Source organism: Oncorhynchus mykiss, chromosome 21 (assembly GCF_057628025.1).
Source record: "Oncorhynchus mykiss isolate SJ-2025 chromosome 21, ASM5762802v1, whole genome shotgun sequence".
Lineage (NCBI taxonomy): Eukaryota > Metazoa > Chordata > Actinopteri > Salmoniformes > Salmonidae > Oncorhynchus > Oncorhynchus mykiss.
The window spans coordinates 43272845-43295316 of record NC_143042.1 but is presented as its reverse complement, the minus strand read 5'-3'; the positions used below and the strand labels follow the sequence as shown (position 1 = coordinate 43295316).

Below are 22472 nucleotides of genomic sequence, written 5' to 3'. Positions count from 1 at the left end.
AAAGGGTGGCTACTGTGAAGAATCTCAAATATAAAATATATTTTGATTTAACACTTTTTAGGTTACAACAGGATTCCATATGTGCTATTTCATAGTATTGATGTCTTCACTATTATTCTACAATGTAGAAAATAGTAAAAAATAAAGAAAAACCCTTGAATGAGTAGGTGTGTCCAAACTTTTGACTGGTACTGTAGATATTTGACACCCCCATTCATTCATTCACCGCCATTCATATACATATACACAGTCAAAGCCCTGACTTATTCAGATTCACACCGAGGCCTGTACTCTGGAGCGGGATCGATTTGGAGGTGGAGGGTCCGTCATGGTCTGAGGCGGTGTGTCACAGCATCATCGAACTGAGCTTGTTGTCATTGCAGGTAATCTCAACGCTGTGCGTTACAGGGAAGACATCCTCCTCCCTCATGTGGTACCCTTCCTGCAGGCTCATCCTGACATGATCCTCCAGCATGACAATGCCACCAGCCATACTGCTCGTTCTGTGCGTAATTTCCTGCAAAACATGAATGTCAGTGTTCTGCAATGGCCAGCGAAGAGCCCGGATCAAGCACGTCTGGGACCTGTTGGATCGGAGGGTGAGGGCAAGGGCCATTCCCCGCCAGAAATGTACGGGAACTTGCAGGTGCCTTTGTTTGAGGAGTGGGGTAACATCTCACAGCAAGAACTGGCAAATCTGGTGCAGTCCATGAGGAGGAGATGCTCTGCAGTACTTAATGCAGCTGGTGGCCACACCAGATACTGACTGTTACTTTTGATTTTGACCCCCCCCCCCCCTTTGTTCAGGGACACATTATTCAATTTCTGTGTAACTTGTTCAGTTTATGTCTCAGTTGTTGAATCTTGTTACGTTCATACAAATATTTACACATGTTAAGTTCGCTCTAAATAAATGCAGTTGTCAGTGAGAGGACTTTTATTATTTTGCTGAGTATATTTTGCAAATCAATCTTGTGGCATGAATATTATTGCAGGTTTATTGTCCACCCTCCCTGTCACAAGGCAGGCAAAAAATATATATATCTAGCCCCGGCAGTTTATACATCCTAACGAGCCCCTACGGCTCCGGAACATTATGGCGCTCAGTTTTACAATGGCTGATCTCATTGGTCAAAATACCAATTTAGTGAAAAAAAACATCAGAATTTGGCTGCCTGTCTAAATGCAGCCTATGGCTATCAGTTTTACAATGGCTTGATGGTCTGCTTAGAGATGCACGGAGAGCGGAGGCATGGAGAGAGGAGGCATGGAGAGAGGAGGCATGGAGAGAGGAGGCATGGAGAGAGGAGGCTTGGAGAGAGGAGGCTTGGAGAGAGGGGAGGCTTGGAGAGAGGGGAGGCTTGGAGAGAGGGGAGGCATGGAGAGAGGGGAGGCATGGAGAGAGGGGAGGCATGGAGAGAGGAGGCATGGAGAGAGGAGGCATGGAGAGAGGAGGCATGAAGAGAGGAGGCATGAGAGAGGAGGCATGGAGAGAGGAGGCATGGAGAGAGGAGGCTTGGAGAGAGGAGGCTTGGAGAGAGGAGGCTTGGAGATGCACGGAGAGGGGAGGCATGGAGAGCGGAGGCATGGAGAGCGGAGGCATGGAGAGAGGAGGCTTGGAGAGAGGAGGCTTGGAGAGAGGAGGCTTGGAGAGAGGGGAGGCTTGGAGAGAGGAGGCATGGAGAGAGGGGAGGCTTGGAGAGAGGGGGCTTGGAGAGAGGAGGCTTGGAGAGAGGAGGCTTGGAGAGAGGAGGCTTGGAGAGAGGAGGCTTGGAGAGCGGAGGCATGGAGAGAGGAGGGTTGGAGAGAGGAGGGTTGGAGAGAGGAGGCATGGAGAGAGGAGGCATGGAGAGAGGAGGCATGGAGAGAGGAGGCTTGGAGAGAGGAGGCTTGGAGATGCACGGAGAGAGGAGGCATGGAGAGAGGAGGCATGGAGAGAGGAGGCATGGAGAGCGGAGGCATGGAGAGCGGAGGCATGGAGAGCGGAGGCATGGAGAGAGGAGGCTTGGAGAGAGGAGGATTGGAGAGAGGAGGCTTGGAGAGAGGAGGCATGGAGAGCGGAGGCATGGAGAGATGAGGCATGGAGAGGTTGGGGAGGTTGGAGAGGGGAGAGGTTGGAGAGTGGAGGCTTGGAGAGGTGGGGTTGGGATATCTATATACTGGGTGATACATTCCACATTAGTATTTGACTGAATCAGATGAAGCCGCCCACTCGCTCTTCTTCTACTCCTCTCAGATGATTGGCTTGATGGGGTAGAGTTCTTCCCAGCGAATGAATTGGGATCTGACTGGTATGAGAATGAGGAAGTAGGGTGGTGGGTGACGATGGTAAGCTCTAACCTGCTACACACACTTACACATCTCTAACTCCAACCCATTCCCCACACACACCTTCCCACCCACAATCCTTCCTTCCTCCATGTCTTAATCATGTCACGTTAAATGGGGGGCTTGCCCCGGTGGTTGAAATGTGTTCAGGGAGTGAGGAGGGGCAGTCCATCACGTAGCCAACCAGGGAGACTGACAGAGACTCTGATATTGACAAGTGATTAGCTCTACCACCATGATCAAGGGCCCTGTTAATAGAAATATATTGCATAGAATAGACATGCTTCTCTGACATGTATAGAGTAAAGAGTCAAGTTAGCTCTATTCCTTGCATTTCTATCTGCAATGTTCAGTATATTGAATCCACCTGAATGCCAACCGGGGTTGAAGAATCTAATACAAACGTATGGGTAAACTGTGAGGCTATGCACTGCACAGGGATCCTATCAAATGAGTTCTAATATGTAATTCTGTGATGCATTGTATATAGCGTAGAACCCTCCCTTAGAGTTTAAGCAACCTAATTGAACCTTGGTTTGTACAGCACATTACTTCAAAGCCGTTGCATGCATTGCTTTTAGGGAACAATACTATTCAAATGTGTTGATCCCCTCTGGCCCTCAATAAGCATGTTAATGGTATTTTGTCACACAACTAGCTTCTGGTTATTTCAGTGTGATCAAACAATGAATTGTAGTTTGGCTGTTAATGTTTTTAGAACTGGGTGAAACATTGCATTATTAATGACTATTTGAAATGTATATATTGTGTCTTCCAGATTTCAAAGAGCATAATGCTTCATGATAATTAGCTTCAAATGATTGCTTAATTAGTACATTTTAGTGGCCTTGGCTCTAGTCTTACATGAAAATATAATTTCTCAGCCTCGTGAACTATAGCTCATGTGTTTTATGTAAAAGCTTATGTATTGCCTTTCTGAGGGATTTCTCCTAATATTCCTCAGAGTCAAACAGGATTCATACCACATTAATGTTCAGCACAAGACACGCCTGTAGTATTATCCACATGCATCATGTCTGTGCATCTCCGAAAAGTTGTCAGCCACATCAGAAACCGCGATTTTTTTTTAAAAGTACTTGCTATTATTTTTCAATGGGGCACCATTGGAGCTTGGCATTCGTCTGCTAATGAATTTCGGGATGTTAATCCATAATTGAAGCATTTTGATGTTGGATAGTGGTAATTCCTCATAGTTTCATTAAAAGGCAGCCATAGATTAACGCCACACACCAAAGAATATATTTCGTAAAGCATCCATTTAGCTAAGGAAGTCGGAGGGCTGGTGGCAAAGGAGACAAATGTTGTTGTTGTGGGAAACTGTGGCGGGAGTATCAGAGTATAAGAGGCTTCTGAGGGTGTCGGGAAATATTGAGGCCGTGTGAGGCTCTGATTTAGCTCGCAGCTGTGACAAGTGAACGCCAATTGGGGTAGCAGGCCGCTCTATCAAAACAAACAGCAGTTTGGGAGATAACACTGAACACTGCTGCTGCACGCCTGATTGAAAGAACAAGTAGTGGGGTTGTGAAAGACTATTGCCCTGAGGGGACTTTTTCCATCGTTCTTCCTCAAACCATCACAATGCTATTTTTAAAGTAGAGTTTTTGATAGAAAGGCACTATAGGCTTATAGGAAATGTGCATTGAAATAGATCTGTTGTTGGACTCTATTTTTCTTGTGGCGAAACCCCTTGACATAGCGAATAGGCCTACATTCTCTTGGTGAAATCCCTTGTTACCTGAGCTCCTCTCCGCCCATACATCTGAAATCAAAGACATTTGTTATTCACCCATTCCACTATTCTTGTCTCACTCCCCGTCACATACAAACACATGCATGCGCGAAGGCTTACACACACACCACTTCACACAAGCTTGTCTGTTAATGGTTCCTGGAATACACAAGCCAATATAGAATCAATGCTGTCTAAAGATATGTAGACCTTGGTGATCGATGGGAGAGAGATCATCATCCTCATGGTATTTTGGAATGTATACAGAAATAGACCTTTGATAGCATTGACGGGCCCCTGGGTCTTTTTGCCTTGCAGTCGAGGTGATGGCATTGCCCCAAGTCAGGCCCCTCTGTCTGGAAGTCTTCCTTCCGCTACCATGTTTTTGCATAATGCTGCTCTGACCAGCACAGGGCAAAACTATGTTGAACTTACATTCTATCAATGTCATTTGTCAACATGCTGACATTGAACTTCAATGGAATTTTTGGTTGGAAACACAATGGTCTTTTAACCAGATTTCAATCACAAATTAACAAGATTTTAAACTTCGGTTAAAGTAGAATTCACGTTGGTTGACAACTCCAAAAAATGTCAACCAAATATGCACGCTGATTTTACGTGCAGGTTTTTACCCGAAGCAAAGCACATTGGGTCGTCAAAGTGATCACGAGGAAATTCTGACACTTCAAATGCATTTGTTTTCTATCTGCAAATTAGAATGAATTGAGTTTTTTAAAATATACTTTTTCCCTCTTTTTCTCCTATATTTCGTGAAATCCAATTGGTAGTTACAGTCTTGTCCCATTGCTGGACTCGGGAGCGGCAAAGGTCAAGAGCCATGCGTGCTCCGAAACGCGACCCTACCAAGCTGCACTGCTTCTTGACACACTGCTCACTTAACCCGGAAGCCAGCCGCACCAATGTGTTCGACGAAACACTGTACAACTGGCGACCGAAGTCAGTGCGCATGCGCCCGGCCTGCCACGAGGATCCGCTAGAGCATGATGGGACAAGGACATCCCGGCCGGCCAAACCCTCCACTCACCCGGACGACGCTGGTTCAATTGTGCGCTGCCTCATGGATCTCCTGGTTGCGGTCGGCTGCGATACAGCCTGGGATTGAACAAGGGTCTGTAGTTGTTGTTGTCAAGCCCCTCGCATTAAGCTTTCACTCAAGGCATTTGATCCCCATCTTACTAATGCTGCACAGGGGATTGATTGTCAACTGTTGTCTGGGGGTGCTAGACTAGCATACACTAATCTCGTCCACCAGCTGGTTTCACAAGGAACTAGAATGAAGCCTAAGGCAGGAGCGGGAAAAACTCCCGCTGGATTTTCATCGGCTAATCTCTGGCAATCACCATAGCACCTTCCCTCTACATTTTGGATTTCCAAGTGTGAGCAGTGCAAGTGATTTAGGCTTAACAAGGAAGTCTTTTAGAACTGTTTTCACATTTGTTGTATACCCAAACCATAGAGAATGATAGAGGGCTCTAGTGGCCAAAAGGCCACATCAGCACGGGCAGTGCCATCTGGGGCTTCTACCATTTTAATGTAGTCAACTGGGTGGGACTTCCAACTTCATTGGCTGATCCCTCCTGATGATCCGGTTGGAGTCTTGTCCAACCAGGAGGGATCAGCCAATCATGACGAAGAAAACGGACTAATTCAAAGTAGAGATTGCCTGAATGGTGCTGCCTGTGTGCTTTTAGATGCCATAATGGGAACTCTATAGGGATGCTTTCTCTATGGCCTAAATTCAGAATCAAATTGGGCTTCCCAAAAATATGGTCGCTGTGATAGAATATTTATTGGCGATTTTCTGAATTTAATACAACTGTTGCAGGCTCTCTCTCCCACCTCGATTTGAACCCACGGCTCTTTCAAGTCTCACTTTGTTTTGGTATTTGCAGGCTCTATATGCTGTAACAATTTAGCCCGGGGATGAGGCTACATGCACTCTGACCTTATTCACAGTGGGAGCATGTGTATACTGTATGATGAAGAATAGATGCTCTTTAAAGTGAATCATTTTTAGAAGAATGGAGTATAGATGCACAAACACACACCCTGGCCGAGGGGGGCTGTGACTAAAATTGTTCAACTACCAGACTACGCCAGTTCCTGAGGGGGAACACCTCAACCAGAACACAACACAGGTTCGTGACAGGTCACCTTTGAGTTGGGTCATGAGCAATGCAATGGATCAAACAACACTTTACATAAAAAATATAACATTACAAAGCTCTTTCAGTTACAACGTTTAAAACCAACTGGCCGTATTCGATTTGAACTTTGCCAGTATAAATAACAGTAAATCAAGACAGATCCGGATGGTTGTTTGGCACTTCTTAGACCGTAATACCTAGGACTACAATCACATTACTGTCACTTTAAGAGGAATAAGTTACATCGTATATCATTACTCGTTACAAATACCTGGCGAATCCACCACCCTGAGCACGGGGAGTGGCAGAACTACAAAAGACAAACGATAGTCGACAACCCTGAATGGATCCCACTAAGAGCTAGCGTAAACCAGAGCTCCACAGCTCAGACGTTTTGTAGTGTGGACCGACAGCTTGCATCTTGTACTCCAGCGCCATGGACACACATCTTCTCTGGCCTGACAGAGGTGCTCGACTCGAACACAGGTTATAAAAGGAAGCGGAGGGCGTGAACAGCACTGAAAGAGAGATGTGTTTTAGGGGGATGCTCCAATTAGGAGGGTGGATTAAAAATAATAATTATATTAAGCACAGCAAATCTCCAAGTCACAGCACACACATGCAATCAATTAAGGTCAATCATTGGTGAAAGCATGCATAGATCAGTGAAAGTTCAGATAAATAGGAAAGCTAATGTCCACTTATGACAAACACACAACACAACACACAGACAAAGCTACTCCTTGAAACAGATGGACTCTCACACAATCATTCCCCCAAAGGCTCATCATGTCATCAATAGTGGAAAATAACTGTGGAAAAAAGTGAGAGGATGATAGTTAGAGAGAAAAAGAGTTAGTGTCCACGTTCACAGTGGAAGCCTTAGCCTCTTCTCATCCTCCTAGAAATGATAAACAAACAATTAACTGGTCAATTTTACCTGGCTGCGTGGCAGCTGTAACCAGCGAGCCATGCAGTGGCTCCGGTCTCAGGTCAGGCACACAGATCTCCTCTCCTCGCCTCCAGAAGGCCATTTCCTAGTCCACGCGCCACTGAAGCCATGGCACCAGGCATTATTTACAACCTCCAAATGAGGTGAATTACCAACAGACCAATGGGCTGCGCTCAGGAGAAACGGACCCACCTGCAAACTAGCTGGAGGACTCAATGTCATGGCCAACATTTGTTAGCTCATTGAGCAACAGCTGTTTTCTTTGTCTGAGACTGTTTAGAGGACTTTGTGTTCTGCTATGTTGAAATGACATTGACTTTTTGTCTTTTGTGAACTTTCAAGACATATGGAGGCGATCTGCCGCAACGTGGACAGGCGTGCACAAACTCGCACACACACACGTACACAAATCAAAGGAAAACAACTCTTCATCCAAGCTCCGAAACGAACACGGACCAAAGCCCTGCTTGTACGACACTGTGTTTTGTTCCAATGTGCCGTTCCAGCAGCTTTCTAACTGTGAGGCCGTGTCTGTTGGTGGGGATATAAGGGGATTACACCCAGGCTCTTACCATCTCAACGATATCCCCACCACTTAGCTAGCTACCTATTTTCACCAGGACTCAGAGGTCCAGACACATCACTTTAGCCAGAGCTATCAATTGGTGAGCTTCATCAAGCGCAAGGTGGTTTAGGTTGGCATGCGTTTTTTTTCCCCCTGACCCCCGCTCCGCCTCAACTAGGGAGTGCTGCTGTTGCTAGGCGACCGGGAAATGTAGTTTGGGAGACTGGTGAGGTTTATATATAATGTATCAGTGTATAAAAAAACACCACTTAAACATAAGTCAAGTCTTATTAAAGCCACACCCTGTAAGATGTGTATACAATCACAGTGGACCCACCAACTAAATGTAAACAATGGGGCAAATACGTTAGTTGAAGTTACTGGGATTCTTAGACAGTGGCTTTACGAATACGAAACGGCTTGCTTTTTTAAGGGCTGTGAACCAGACTGTAACAGAGAGAATCGTCGTTCAACGTGGTTTATACTTTGATACCTTTTCACTTCATTTTTTAATTATCATTTGCCGATTCTGATCTGCGGTTATATATTCATTTAGCGGAGGGTTACTCTCGAGGTTGCGCAACACGCTCCAAAGTGTGTAGTGGAAGAAGAAAAAATATGAAATAAATAAAATAATAAGTGTGTTTTGGCACACTCCATTGCTCCATTTGCTCTCCCCCATAAAATTCACTCAAATTCATTGATGTAGGACACGATTTCTAATTGCTATATTTAATGTGTTAATGATTTAATTATTATTGTAATTTGTTACGACTAAATGATTGACTTAATTTAAGGGCTCCCGGCTTGTCGGGGGGGGGGGGGGGGTTGTTGTATCGGGCTACGATTCCAGCCGCTTGAAGATGAGCCGCACACAGACGCCATTTCACATCAGTAGCCAAACTTTAAGACAGACGGACGGTGGCAGGGAGGGATAGAATGAGCGGAATAGGCAGAGCGGGCAAGCCGACATCCTGCTTAGTCAGATGGAGTGAGTCTTTCATGGTCGCTGTGCCGAATGGCTCCAATGCAGTACAGAGAGTGGCAGGAGAAACAACAACGCTCCCCCTCTGTGAGAAATGACTCGGCCCGCTCTAATCAGAAGTAAACAGACCCTTATGGCCTCCCCACTGAAACGGGGGGTGTCGCACTTTCTCAAGCACATCAACAAACGGTTCGCTGGCATCAAAGGGATTTCAATTTTTAATTGAAACTGCTTTAATGTATTATGTAGTTAATTTATTTAATTTAGATTCGATGGCTGAGGAAAAAGGAATTGAGCTTTGAAAGGTCAGCCGAAATATCAGCATTCAAGAGAGGGAGAGAGGGCGCAGGCTCTATTAGGCTTGTAACAAATCACATTGGGTCAGCCCACAACTTTTGCTCTTCTTTTCATTTATGAGGACATTTGAACACGTCTCAAGATAACAAGATATTCAAAGGAATTCAGTTGATAGCCCTGAACAACACTCGATATCTGAAACTCTTGAGGATCTTGTTAGGTGTTGTCTTAGTAGTATGTTACCCTGTCTTGTCTTGCTATGTAGATAACTCCCCCAGGCTATTCCACCCGCTATACCACCCATTCACACATTTTTCATGCCTTTTGACATGCGTTAATCATAAATAATAGTGGAGTAGCCTACAGCGGGGATAGACGACCCTCGTCCTGCAGGGCCGCAGGCACTTCATGTTTTGATTTAACCCACCAGAAAGATCAGGTCTGTTGAATTTAGGCAAACACTTAACTGATCAATTAGCTCAGTTGGTCTGGTGTGGTGCCTAGTTGGAACAAAATCCTGCAGTACCTGTGGGACTCCAGGAACAAGATTGCCTACCACTGGCCTAAAGTTTTCTTGACTTTTTGTTGTAATTATTGTGATAGGCTCATGGTTTACCGGTACGGTGTACCCCCACTATTTATTTTTCCAGGACTCCATACAAGAACCATACCTTCAGCCCTCCCCCACCCCTATGGGGTCATGCTCCAGATTATTGTGGGTATTACTGTTTCCCAAATAAGTGTGGGTATTGCTGTTTACCAGATCATTGTGGGTATTGCTGTTTCTCAGATTAGTGAGGGTAATGCTATTTCCCAAATTAGTGTGGGTATTGCTGTTTCTCAGAATATTGTGGGTATTGCTATTTCCCAAATTAGTGTGGGTATTGCTGTTTCTCAGATTAGTGTGGGTATTGCTATTTCCCAAATTAGTGTGGGTATTGCTGTTTCTCAGATCATTGTGGGTATTGCTGTTTCTCAGATTAGTGTGGGTATTGCTATTTCCCAAATTAGTGTGGGAATGGCTGTTTCTCAGATTAGTGAGGGTAATGCTATTTCCCAAATTAGTGTGGGTATTGCTGTTTCTCAGATTATTGTGGGTATTGCTATTTCCCAAATTAGTGTGGGTATTGCTGTTTCTCAGATTAGTGAGGGTAATGCTATTTCCCAAATTAGTGTGGGTATTGCTGTTTCTCAGATTATTGTGGGTTTTGCTGTTTCTCAGATTAGTGTGGGTATTGCTATTTCCCAAATTAGTGTGGGTATTGCTGTTTCTCAGATTAGTGTGAGTATTGCTATTTCCCAAATTAGTGTGGGTATTGCTGTTTCCCAGATCATTGTGGGTATTGCCGTTTCTCAGATTAGTGTGGGTATTGCTGTTTTTCATATTAGTGTGGGTATTGCTGTTTCTCAGATTAGTGTGGGTATTTCTGTTTCCCAGATCATTGTGGGTATTGCTGTTTCCCAGATTATTGTGGGCATTGCTGTTTCCCAGTTTTTCTCAACCTTTGGAAGCAGTTTTCAGAGCTAACCTTCCATGCGGTGAACATGAAACATATCTAGTTATGTGTTCAGCTGTTCAATAGATAGCATTTCCCATCTGAATAAAATATAAATGTGTTGTAATACTGACAACTGAATGTAATGTCACTCCAGACCAGCGTGTCATTCTGTAGAAGACCAACATGTGTACTGACGCTTCTCAGTTTCTTCTTAACCTTGGGAAGCACTTCTCCGAGCTAACTGGCGTGATGGAGCCTTAGAGGCGCAGGATGTAATCTGGGATTAATTACGGAGTTTCAGTGTGCTGCTGTTGCAGCGCCCGCAGGCATCTGGTGACTCCCAGGCTAATCTGAATGACAGGGAATTTGGATAGCGGCCGGTTGGAGGATGCCGGTGGAGGACGTCAGTGTGGTGCATGTCTGTTCTCAACACTTTCAATACAGAGGGGAATGTTGACTTTGTAGAAATATCACGGCTAAGTGGACTATGATTCAGAGTTTGAGAGTGGGTTTCGCGGTCACACATTATGGTGGTGTGTGTGTGTGTGTGTGTGTGTGTGTGTGTGTGTGTGTGTGTGTGTGTGTGTGTGTGTGTGTGTGTGTGTGTGTGTGTGTGTGTGTGTGTGTGTGTGTGTGTGTGTGTGTGTGTGTGTGTGTGTGTGTGTGTGAGAGCACCTGTGTGTGTGGTAGTGCTTAGCAATTAGTGTTTCTGAGGTCAGTTCGATTGTAAAAAAATGATCACAGTTTTCGATTTCAATTTCGATTGGAACATTAATGCACTATGCATTATGTGGGTTGAATGCTGTAACAGCATAAAATAAAACAATTAATAAAAGTCCCATGATGGTAGTAACTGCCCGTTACTGCTTAGTGAGTAAGGGTTAGATGGAGAAAATCGAAATGAAAATGGATTGCCCTCCCTTCGGCAAAATACACTTTACCTATACCCTTCCTGAACACTTGAAAGAAAGACCCTCCCCTACACCCAAAATAATAATTAAAACAAAGTGGATAGCAGAGAACATGCCTACCATTTACCCTCACTTTTTAGACTGACCAGAGCAACATGAGCATATCGCACAGGGCTCCAAGCCAGAAAGTTGTGGGTTCGCAGGTCACCGTGGACAAGAGTAGAGGAAAGATCTCCTTTATAGTAAAAGCTTTACATGAATCTATCGTCGTATTTGCAGGTCCGAGAAAAAATAGACATTTATAAACATTTCATGGAATTCTACGTAACTTGACATATTAGCAGAATCTTTTTTTAATAGCACACACATTAAGAAAATGAAAGGCTGAGCACGGACAGAGAGATAGGCCTATGTGTTCATCTTATCACATTTCCCCAATGCCAAATCAGTGTGTCCTGTTTGCAAGACAACGGACCGTTTTTCAATAATTAAATCTCAGATGTCATCAGGAATCTGTGCATGTTACTTTCAAAAATGACCGATGCAGAAAAGGGTAAGCTTTAACTGCTGGCTGATCTTCTTCTGTGGCTTAACCCAACAAGAGGTCACAAGTATTTACCTAAGAGAAAAAAAAGTGCTGCAGACCAAAGCGATGTTATAGATCACTTTCTAGAATCGGATCCGTTTTATTTTTCTTGGGTAATCGTATCCTAACAAGGCGTACGCCTGTGCTTTTTGCCATTTTCTTTAAAGCTAGGCCTATGGCATACTCTCACATACCCCTTAAATTTGAGTCTTGGTTTTAACTTAACAGCCCTTCACTGACACTTAGGTAGGCTATTAAAAGAGTGGTGGGTGGAGGAATTGACACTGAGATATATTGAGATATATTGAAATTTCATAAATTAGAAATGACATGACCCTCCCCTGGACTATATTTAAAAATATATACTATACCCTCCCCTTTACTGAAATTCTGTAAATTCTGTACATATTTTCAGGTCAAGATACCCCGGGAAACAACTTCTCTCCATCCCCCTCGAATTGTGCGCTCTACTGTCTCTTCTCTCTCTCACCGTGTCTGCCCCACACTAATCTAACATAGCTGCCATGAAATAAACGCAGACTGAACAAGTAGGCAATGGATTATGGTCATTGTAGTTAATTACCTACGCTAAACAATGTAGACTATTGGCCTGCTGGAAACTACAACTCCCTACTACATTGCACAGTTTGGGCTTCATCTGATTTATCCTATAGGGAAACTGCTCATTAAGCGCACAGAAAAAAATAAATAAATAAATCGGCATCAGTGTACACATTTTTGTGTCTGTGTGTTTTAGAGAGCGCAGCGTGTGTTTTGCAGGTTGTGTGTGAGTGTGTGTGGGTCTGACAGAGCAGCACGGCATCTAATCTTCAGTGTTTACTGTTTAAATATTTGTCTGTCTCGGGATCTGAAGACAGAGAGATAAGGCAGGAGACAACCCCTGTCAAAGAACTGTCTCTCCCCTAGGAAGCCATTTTTATTAAACATTGATTTTCTACATCTTTTGATAATCCCTATATCAAAGAAACATCAAAACATCAGCCATTCAAAACATATATGTTATTCAAATAAAATGGTATTTGTCACATGCTTTGTAAACAACAGGTGTAGTCTAACAGTGAAATGCTTGTTTACAGGCCCTTGACAACAATGCAGAGAGAAAAATTGAAAAATCATAGAAAAATAACACGAGGAATAAATACACAATTCCTTATTATTTTTGTCAATTACTTTTCCATTTTCTCTCTCCAATACATCTTACCTTTCAGCTACAGATGTAAGATCTTAATTTGAGCCAGTTTTCTACATCAGGGAAATAATCCTGCAGCAACAGGAAATGAGAATTATTATGTGGATTATATTATTATTAATATTTTTTTCTGTAGGGGTTGATACATTTTTTCATAAGGGGAAATCAAGTCTGAACATTCAAAGTGAAATTAAAAACTTCAGAAGCCTTTTTAAACCTCAAATACACTGCAAGTTTTAAATGTCCTGCATTGCAGGAAGGTTATCCTGCAACAGGGTGAACAAATTATACATAAGCAGCCTCACAAGGACTTTACAAAATAACCTAACATGCTATAGATGTAGCAGCGATGCTATTGATGTGGCCCTCTGACTCAATCTTCTACAAGAGGCTGCAAGTGGCTCCCCTTTGGCCTCCTGTGTGGTCATCACCCCCAAGGTGTCTGTGTATGTGTGTGGTGTGTATCTGCTGCCCTCTTCCTCTCTTCCCTCCCCGTGTTCCATCTGTGCATGGCGTTCCCATGGCAACGGGGCGGCTCACGGTGGGGTGGTGAGGAGAGGGTTGTGGTTGGTAGCGCCTGTTGGCAGTTCAGTGCGTCTCACCCATCTCAGTGTGATGGGCCCCTCCTGGGCCTGACGATGAGCAAAATTATTTTTAATGGATCTTCATGAAACCATCTGTATCAGCGCACCTGCCCACTGGAAGGCTATCGACAAAGTGGTTACGACCACAGGACCCCCAGATTGCTCTAAAGATGTGTAATCATTTTGTTTGCTATATATGAAGCTCTCTTTTTGGTATCTATGTTTTGAGGCCAGGGGTGGTTTGGAAGCTAGATAAAAACATGTTTTCTCTTGGCTTCTAATCCATAGTTTGTTGGTTTCATTATCAGTTGAAAGTCAATGCAGGGTTTAGCGTAGTCTGCTAGCACTCTGTTTTGCTTGCAAACATGCTTCGTCTTAAATGCCACGCAACTTAGACAGGGCTTAGGCTCTTATGGGTTAAATTGTATGCTGAGCAAAAACCATTGATTGCAAAGTTTACCAAACCATACACCAATGTGCAGAAGTCTACTTTTAACAATTGCCACTGAACATCTTTCGATAACACATTTACTTGAGGAACAGTGCAGATGCAAAGTTTGGTAACAGAATGACAGTTAAATCAGACAGTTTTTTTATGTGACCACATTCCAAAAACACTTAAATACCTGCTCTGAATTAAGATTCAAAGACGTCTGCAGAAAGAATGGGATGTCTGCTATGATATGAAACCTTGAGTTTGAAAACCTCTCCGCTGTGAAGTGGATCAACAACCGGTAAAAGAATGACATCCTGGGTCCCTGATCTCTACTATACAGAAATGCATCATTTGAATGTCCTTCTCTTCATGGTGATGTATCCTAAATAGATACACAAAGGTAGATAAATATGCTATCCTCCTTTGCATATTTGGGTATTATTCTACACACTGACTAGTATTCTAATGAGCTCCACCCCCAACAAGACCAAATATGGTTGGTCTGGACCAAATCTGTACTAATCATAGATGTCTATGTTTCAATAGTTTGGACAGCACAGTAGAGTAGAGAAAAAGAGTGTGTGTGTATACATACATACATACATACATACATACATACATACATACATACAGTGGGGAGAACAAGTATTTGATACACTGCCGATTTTGCAGGTATTCCTACTTACAAAGCATGTAGAGGTCTGTAATTGTTATCAAAGGCACACTTCAACTGTGAGAGACGGAATCTAAAACAAAAATCCAGAAAATCATATTGTATGATTTTTAAGTAATTCATTTGCATTTTATTGCATGACATACGTATTTGATCACCTACCAACCAGTAAGAATTCCAGCTCTCACAGACCTGTTAGTTTTTCTTTAAGAAGTCCTCCTGTTCTCCACTCATTACCTGTATTAACTGCATCTGTTTGAACTTGTTACCTGTATAAAAGACACCTGTCTACACACTCAATCAAACAGACTCCAACCTCTCCACAATGGCCAAGACCAGAGAGCTGTGTAAGGACATCAGGGATAAAATTGTAGACCTGCACAAGGCTGGGATGGGCTACAGGACAATAGGCAAGCAGCTTGGTGAGAAGGCAATTATTATTAGAAAATGGAAGAAGTTCAAGATGACGGTCAATCACCCTCGTTCTGGGGCTCCATGCAAGATCTCACCTCGTGGAGCATCAATTATCATGAGGAAGGTGAGGGATCAGCTGAAGAGAGCTCAGACAACAGTCTAAAAAAAAAACATTAGTAACACACCGTCATGGATTAAAATCCTGCAGCGCACGCAAGATCCCGCTGCTCAAGCCAGTGCGTGTCCAGGCCCGTCTGAAGTTTGCCAATGACCATCTGGATGATCCAGAGGAGGAATGGGAGAAGGTCATGTGGTCTGATGAGACAAAAATAGAGCTTTGTGGTCTAAACTCCACTCGCCATGTTTGGAGGAAGAAGAAGGATGAGTACAACCCCAAGAACACCATCCCAACTGTGAAGCATGGAGGTGGAAACATCATTCTTTGCGGATGCTTTACTGCAAAGGGGACAGGACGACTGCACCGTATTGAGGGGAGGATGGATGGGGCCATGTATCGCAAGATCTTGGCCAACAACCTCCTTCCCTCAGTAAGAGCATTGAAGATAGGTCGTGGCTGGGTCTTCCAGCATGACAAAGACCCGAAACACACAGCCAGGGAAACTAAGGAGTGGCTCCGTAAGAAGCATCTCAAGGTCCTGGAGTGGCCTAGCCAGTCTCCAGACCTGAAACCAATAGAAAATCTTTGGAGAGAGCTGAAAGTCCGTATTGCCCAGCGACAGCCCCGAAACCTGAAGGATCTGGATAAGTTCTGTAAGGAGGAGTGGGCCAAAATCCCTGCTGCAGTGTGTGCAAACCTGGTCAAAAACTTCAGGAAACGTATGATCTCTATAATTGCAAACAAAGGTTTCTGTACCAAATATTAAGTTCTGCTTTTCTGATGTATCAAATACTTATGTCATGCAATAAAATGCAAATGAATTAAAAATCATACAATGTGATTTTCTGAATTTTTGTTTTAGATTCCTTCTCTCACAGTTGAAGTGTACCTATGTTAAAAATTACAGACCTCTACATGCTTTGTACGTAGGAAAACCTGCAAAATCGGCAGTGTATCAAATACTTGTTCTCCCCACTGTACATACATACATACATACGGAAAGGGCTTACATACATACATACATAGGGATCGTACGGATCGTTTTTTCCCCCTCATCAATCTACACACAATACCCCATAATGACAAAGCAAAAACAGGTTTTAGTTTTTATTTGCAAATATTTATTTAAAATAACCTGGAAATATCACATTTACATAAGTATTCAGACCCTTAAACTCAGTACTTTATTTTATTATTATTTTTAAAAATCTATTTATACATTTTGCATGCACATTTACTCATTCACATTTACTTTGTTGAAGCACGTTTGGCAGCGATTACAGCCTTTAGTCTTCTTGGGTATAACGCCACAAGCTTGACACACCTGTATTTCGAGAGTTTCTTCCATTCTTCTCTGTCATGTGTCTTTTTACTGAGGAGTGGCTTCCGTCTGACAACTCTACCATAAAGGCCTGATTGGTGGAGTGCTGCAGATATGGTTGTCCTTCTGGAAGGTTCTCCCATCAGGACTGCGATTACTCACCACGGGCTAGCAAAATCCCTTTTTTCCTTTCATGACTCTGACGAGCCCTATGCAAAGGATATACTGCTTCCTCGGGATCAGGCCCCGATCCCCGTGATTTGCGTGAAGAGGCGGAGAAAGAGGGGCAGAAGATCGGGCTGCCTTCTGAGAATTCGTAGGTGATCTAATTAACCCCCATTTCCCTCCATTCTGCTAGCAAACATGCAATCTTTGGAGAATAAAATTGGCAAGTTACGCGGAAGATTAAACTACCAATGTGACATTAAAAACTGTAACATCTTATGCTTCAAGGAGTCGTGACTGAACGCTGACAATGTCAATATACAGCTGGCTGGTTATACGATGTACCAGCAGAATAGAACAGAGGCGTCTGGTAAGACAAGGGGCGGTGGTCTATGTATTTTTGTAAACAACAGCTGGTGCACGATATCTAAGGAAGTCTCGAGCTATTGCTTGGCTGAGGTAGAGTATCTCATGATAAGCAGTAGACCACACTACCTACCGAGAGTATTTTCATCTGTATTCTTTGTAGCTGTTTACATACCAACCCAGTCAGAAGCTGCCACTAAGACAGCATTGAATGAGATGTATTCTGCCATAAGGAAACAAGAAAACGCTCACCCAGAGGTGGTGCTCCTAGTAGCAGGGGACTTTAAAGCATGGAAACTTGAATACATTTTACCAAATTTCTATCAGCATGTTTAATGTGCAACCAGAGGAAAAATAACTCATGACCACCTATACTCTACACACCGAGACGCATACAAAGCTCTCCCTCGCCCTCCATTTGGCAAATCTGACCATAATTCTATCCTTCTAATTCCTGCTTACAAGCAAAAATTAAAGCAGGAAGCACTGGTGACTAGATCAATAAAAAAGTGGTCAGAGGAAACAAAGCTACAGAACGGTTTTGCTAGCACAGACTGGAATATGTTCCCGGGATTCCTCTGATGGCATTGTACACCACATCAGTTATTTGCTTCTTCAATAAGTGCATCGATGACGTCGTCCCCACAGTGACCGTACGTACATACCCCAACCAGAAGCCATGGATTATAGGCAGCATCCGCACTGAGCTAAAGGCTAGATCTTCCGCTTTCAATGAGCAGGACTCTAACCCTGAAGCTTATAAGAAATCCTGCTGTGCCCTTCGACAAACCATCAAACAGGCAAAGCGTCAATACAGGACTAAGATCGAGTCATACTACACTGGCTCTGACGCTCGTCGGATGTGGCAGGGCTTGCAAATCATTACAGACTACAAAGGGAAGCACAGCCGAGGGCTGCCCAGTGACACGAGCCTACCAGATGAGCTAAACTACTTCTACGCTCGCTTCGAGGTAAATAACACTGAAACATGCATGAGAAGAACATGCATTACATCGGATCTCCGCAGCCGATGTAAGTAAGACCTTTAAACAGGTCAACATTCACAAGGCCGCAGGGCCAGACGGATTACCAGGACATGAACTGCGAGCATGAGCTAACCAACTGGCAAGTGTCTTCACTGACATTTTCAACCTGTACCTGTCCGAGTCTGTAATACCAACATGTTTTAAGCAGACCACCATAGTCCCTGTTCCCAAGAACACTACCGACCAAACCACTCACATCTGTAGCCATGAAGTGCTTTGAAAGGCTGGTTATGGCTCACATCAACACCATCACCCCAGAAACCCTAGACCCACTTCAATTTGCATACCGCCCCAACAGATCCACAGATCCACAATCTATATTGCACTCCACACTGCCCTTTCCCACCTGGACAAAATAAACACCTATGTGAGAATGCTATTCATTGACTACCACTCAGTGTTCAACACCATAGTGTCGTGAAGAGTGCATGACAAAAGAGACTCAGGAGACTCAAGAGACTGTGAGTCCGGTTGGATGTACTGCAAAATGCTCTAAAATGGCATTAGAGGCGGCTTATGGTAACGGAATTAACTTAAAATTCTTTGGCAACAGCTCTAGTGGACATTCCTGCAGTCAGCATGCCAATTGCACGCTCCCTCAAAACACAGAGATCTGTGGCATTATGGCATGTGCGTATTTTAGTGCCCCATCACAAGGTGCACCTATGTAATGATCATGACATTTAATCAGATTCTTGATATTCCACACCTGTCAAGTGGATGGATTATCTTGACAGAGGAGAAATACTCACTAACAGGGATGTAAACATATTTGTGCACAAAATTTGAGAGAAATTTGAGAGAAGCTTTTTGTGCATCTGGAAATTTCTGGGATATTTTTATTCAACTCATGAAACATGGGACCAACACTTTACATGTTGAGATTTTATATTTTTGTTCAGTATAGTTGGAATTAACACGCCCAGTCAGTGTTGAGTGACAATAATGAATCCCATAACAGCAGATTATTCAAAGATTTACCATAATGCCAATGAACAGTGTGTGCTGTATATAGCAGACCTGGGTCAAATACATGTGTCACCCCACTGGGCACAGACGTCAGTTCAAAGTCTAGTTTTGATTGACATTTGGTTGATTTGTCTGATAATGTGAAATCTGCAACAAATGTCACCATGTCATTTGATTTAAGTTAAAAGTTGGGTGAAACCCCCCCCCCCCCCCCCCCAAAAAAAAATGCTGACTTTTTGCAAATCCAATCAGTTTTCCACATTCATTCAATGACATCATATAATTTTGGGGGGTTGAAACGACGTGGAAACAACGTTGATTCAACCCGTTTTCTACCAGTGGTATGTACTTTCAGACGCACTTGATTTTTCTGGGAGTTTGCACTTTGGGTCTCTTTTATAGGTTATATTGTACAGGGCAAACTGAATCAAACAATGCTCAAAGAATATCTAAGTGATATCTTACCATTTCTTGTATTAACCTCCAATAGCAGACTGCGACCGACATGCACGATGTTACCTGACACATTCGAGGGTACTGGACCCTATTCCAACTAAACTACTGAAAGAGCTGCTTCCTGTGCTTGGCCCTCCTATGTTGAACATAATAAACGGCTCTCTATCCATCGGATGTGTACCAAACTCACTAAAAGTGGCAGTAATAAAGCCACTCTTGAAAAAGCCAAACCTTGAACCAGAAAATATAAAAAACTATCGGCCTATATCGAATCTTCCATTCCTCTCAAATTTTTTAGAAAAGCTGTTGCTTAGCAACTCACTGCATTCCTGAAGACAAACAATATATACAAAGTGCGTCAGTCTGGTTTTAGACCCCATCATAGCACTGAGACTGCACTTGTGAAGGTGGTAAATGACCTTTTAATGGCATCAGACTGAGGCTCTGCATCTGTCCTTGTGCTCCTAGACCTTAGTGCTGCTTTTGATACCATCGATCACCACATTCTTTTGGAGAGATTGGAAACCCAAATTGGTCTACACGGACAAGTTCTGGCCTGGTTTAGATCTTATCTGTAGGAAAGATATCAGTTTGTCTCTGTGAATGGTTTGTCCTCTGACAAATCAACTGTACATGTCGGTGTTCCTCAAGGTTCCGTTTTAGGACCACTATTTCTTTCACTATATATTTTACCTCTTGGGGATGTCATTCGAAAACATAATGTTAACTTTCACTGCTGTGCGGATGACACACAGCTGTACATTTCAAAGAAACATGGTGAAGCCCCAAAATTGCCCTCACTAGAAGCATGTGTTTCAGACATAAGGAAGTGGATGGCTGCAAATTTTCGACTTTTAAACTCGGACAAAACAGAGATGCTTGTTTTAGGTCCCAAGAAATAAAGAGATCTTCTGCTGAATCTGACAATTAATCTTAATGGTTGTACAGTCGTCTCAAATAAAACTGTGAAGGTCCTCGGCGTTACTCTGGACCCTGATCTCTCTTTTGAAGAACATATCAAGACTGTTTCAAGGACAGCTTTTTTCCATCTATGTACCATTGCAAAAATCAAAAACTTTCGGTCCAAAAATGATTCAGAACAATTAATCCATGCTTTTGATGCTTCTAGGTTGGACTACTTCAATGCTCCGGATAAAGCACTAAATAAACTTCAGTTAGTGCTAAATACGGCTGCTAGATTCCTGACTAGAACCCAAAAATTGTATCATATTACTCCAGTGCAAGCCTACACTGGCTTCCTGTCAAGGCAACGGCTGATTTCAAGGTTTTACTGCTAACCTACAAAGCATTACATGGGCTTGCTCTTACCTATCTCTCTGATTTGGTATTGCCGTACATACCTACATGTACGCTACGGTCACAAAACTCAGGCCTCCTAATTGTCCCTAGAATTTCTAAGCAAACAGCTGGAGGCAGGGCTTTCTCCTACAGAGTTCCATTTTTATGGAATGGTCTGCCTACCCATGTGAGAGACGCAAACTCGGTCTCAACCTTTAAGTCTTTACTGAAGACTCATCTCTACAGTGGGTCATATGATTGAGTGTAGTCTGGCCCAGGAGTGTGAAGGTGAACGGAAAGGCTCTGGAGCAACGAACCGCCCTTGCTGTCTCTGCCTGGCCGGTTCCCCTCTTTCCACTGGGATTCTCTGCCTCTAACCCTATTACAGGGGCTGGGTCACTGGCTTACTAGGGCTCTTTCATACCGTCCCTAGGAGGGGTGCGTCACTTGAGTGGGTTGAGTCACTGATGTGATCTTCCTGTCTGGGTTGGCGCCCCCCCCCAGTCCAACTGGCCGTGCTGCTGCTCCAGTTTCAACTGTTCTGCCTGTGATTATTATTATTTGACCATGCTGGTCATTTATGAACATTTGAACATCTTGGCCATGTTCTGTTATAATCTCCACCCGGCACAGCCAGAAGAGGACTGGCCACCCCACATAGCCTGGTTCCTCTCTAGGTTTCTTCCTAGGTTTTGGCCTTTCTAGGGAGTTTTTCCTAGCCACCATGCTTCTACACCTGCATTGCTTGCTGTTTGGGGTTTTAAGCTGGGTTTCTGTACAGCACTTTGAGATATCAGCTGATGTACGAAGGGCTATATAAATTAATTTGATTTGATACTCGGTTTCCTCAACCCAATCTCATGTCACTTCTCATAAATTGGGTTTGTAGGAAAATCTTGGTGATGTTTTATGTATCAATGTCTCCCGGGGCAACCCTCAGGAGCCCTTTTGAGAGGAGAGCGTTGCGTGTGATTTATAAAAAGACAGCCATTGTCCTTGCGTGCCTTGGCAGATAGTTTAAGGAAATTGAATGAGATCAAATTTAGTGCAACCTCCATTGGGTTGGCCACATTATTTTGAAGTGCTTGGTTACCGTGGCAGAGGCGGCGGGATATCTTTATTTGGGACGCGGCGTGGGCCCATTCATCACAGTAGATAAAGAACTGGAGAGAGGCCACAGTGTAGACAACAACAGAAGAGCAGACACAAACTTTTTAGCTCATGTTTGGATTACATTTACACAGTGGTGGCAAAAGTGCCCAATTATCATACTTGAGTAAAAGTAAAGATACCTTAATAGAAAATGACTCAAGTAAAAGTGAAAGTCACACAGTAAAATACTACTTGAGTAAGAATCTAAAAGTATTTGGT

General features: G+C 43.4%; 1 pseudogene; it reads left to right on the top strand.

Annotated features, from left to right (window-relative positions):
• Nucleotides 1-1231: 1231 nt before the first annotated feature.
• Nucleotides 1232-22472, top strand: part of LOC149973251 (uncharacterized) — a 98218-nt pseudogene continuing 76977 nt past the window's right edge.